The following is a 2,795-nucleotide window of genomic DNA, read 5'->3' on the forward strand; positions in this document are numbered from 1 at the left end:
CATCACCATATGTAGCAACAAAAACAATATGAAAAAGATTCATCATAAATATAAACATCATGCACTAACATCATACTAATCTCCATGGGACCAACATACACATAAAATCATCAACCCACAATGCATAATACATTCCAATTGCATATGTATAATATTATCCATGCATAACAAAAAATGCAAGCCCCTACAACAATAATATGTCAAACAAGCATATATCATGGAACACATAGCCAACTCCTCCAAGGAACCATGGTGCCATCATAATATTGGAATCATATAAAGTGCTCCCCCTAAACATGTGCCATCTCTCCTCTTGATCACACCTTATCAAAGACAACATCAGTAACAAAAATCAAGAAATCATAATCAAAGGATAAGCATTACATCCTAATTGCATGTAAAAGCAAGAGCAAGAAGTGACATATACTCCCCCTAAGCCCGTGAGGGGCTTACATTGATTTTGTGAGCTAAATGATCTATCATGTAGAAGCACACTGCAAAATTCGTTGCTCTCTTCTACTCTAAATATAAAGATGAAGAGTACTCTCTTGGTTTCTTCTTACTTTTCACTCTTCCATTCAACAGATAAACATTGTCAGGTGTCTTAACTCTTTTAGCAATTATCCTCTTTGATCCTTTTCCCGATGAAGAAACCTTTGGAGTTGAAGATCGCTTCCTTACCTCCATCAACCATTTGGATCACACTTAGAATATTGTGCTTAAGACCCTCAATGAGCCATACATCTTCATCATTGGTCCTTTTTTCACCGAGATTGGCCATGCCACTTCCCAAGACTCTTGTTGGTCCACTTCCTTCGAAGACAACATGACCATTTTTGGCTTTTTTTCAAGAAGTGAAATTTTCTCCTATCTCTTGACATATGATGAGAACATTCACTATCAATATACCATTTTTAATTATCATCACGTGAACAAAGAGAAATACCACATTTTCCTAATTGTTCTTCCTTTTTCTTCCACATAACTCCTGGTTGGTTCCTTTGTTGTGTATGTTTCTTTGGTTGTTGCTTTTGTGCTGATGGTCTCATGGATCTAGGCATCAGGAAACCCTTGGCCACGTGTCCAAAATTGTGACACATGAAACATTCTACATGACCAATATTAGTAGTCAAAGGATCTGATATTTTGTTCCTCATGCTAGATTTCCAACTTCTCATACTAGACCTGCAATCAATGGCCTTATGCCCAAATAGGTTACAAGCATAACATATACCATTAAACAAACTTGTATACTTGAAAGAAGATCCCATTCTTTGTTGTCCAAACTGTTGCATGGATGTGTCCAATTTGCTCCTACAAAAAGTTGTTTTATGTCCAAACTGATGATAATAAAAACACTCAATCTCATTCATTAAGGGAGCACATGAATTTTGATCTCTTCTTTGAATCTTGCCGCACTATCAAATTTAGGGGTGAATGATTTCTTGGCATAGAAACTCCTTTCGAATCTCTTCTTTGTTGTTGGTGATGAATTTGTTGTCTCCTCCCCAATATTATCATGGTTGCTCACAATATTCGTTGTAGGTTTATTTGAATCAATTCTGTTAATTTTACCTACATCCGAACTTGCATCTCTTCTTTGAAGAATTGAGCTAGATTTGTTTATTGCAATGCTACCCTTAACCTTCTCAATTTGCTAGTCATTTTCTTCAAGTTGCCTTTTCAATTTATCTACAACATTTTCAAGTGCTTCAACATAATATTTCTTTTCCTTTTTCTTGTTGCACATTACTTCTTCATTTCTTTTTGAATCCTCCAACTGGGTTCTCAAGGTAGTGAGCTCCTCCTTGAGATTTTTCTCCTTCTCATCACAAATATGCAACAATTTCTTATGATCTCTACATGAAACTGTTAGTTTATCTACTTGAGTAGCTAACTCTTTAATCACAACCATTAATGATTCATATTCAACCTTAATGACAACAATATCCTTCTCATCATCACTACCAAACTCAAAAGAATCATCAGAATTATAATTCAAAAATTCCTTCAAAATATTACCTCGTGACACATCTGATTTGGCTGAAATTTTGGAATTTGCAACTTCTATTGCAATGGATTGATTTACTTCCTATCATTCTCATTATCACTACCAAACCCAAAAGAATCATCATAATTATAATTCAAAAATTCCTTCAAAATATTACCTCGTGACACATCTGATTTGGCTGAAATTTTGGAATTTGCAGCTTCTATTGTAATGGATTGATTTTCTTCCTTCTTTAAATTATTTTCCTTTTGAGACATCCTCTTCTTTCTTTTGGCCATGATCCATGATCTAACATCCAATCCGTCAACCTCACTGAAGAGAACCTGGCTCTGATACCAATTGTTGGAAATACATTCACTACTGAGAGGGGAGGGAGGGGTGAATCAGTAGTGATAGTCTTTGTACCAATTAAATTGTTGGCATTATGACTAATTTGTTGTCCTTGATTGCAACCTACTTGATAAATATGTCAACATGATTATTATGCAGTGTGGTAGAGAGAATGGGCAAAGGTTGTCCTTGATGGCAACCTACTTGATAAAGATGCCAATATGATGGTTATGAAACCACTACATGTGAGATGGACAAAGGAATATCAGTTTAGAGACAAAAAAATGATAAAGGTGAAGTTTAGGAAAGTATAGGTGGGCCCTGTGAAGAAAAGTCGTGTACATGTGCAGGTAACATGAAGAGAAGTCACGTATAGTTTTGGCACCATGGTATTATGAATACTAGGGGTCTTTACCATGGCATTGGATCATAGTATTGAGCGCGACAACGGATA

Source organism: Pinus tabuliformis, chromosome 7 (genome assembly GCF_031772625.1).
Source record: "Pinus tabuliformis cultivar Carrire ecotype Pingquan chromosome 7, CPIR1, whole genome shotgun sequence".
Lineage (NCBI taxonomy): Eukaryota > Viridiplantae > Streptophyta > Pinopsida > Pinales > Pinaceae > Pinus > Pinus tabuliformis.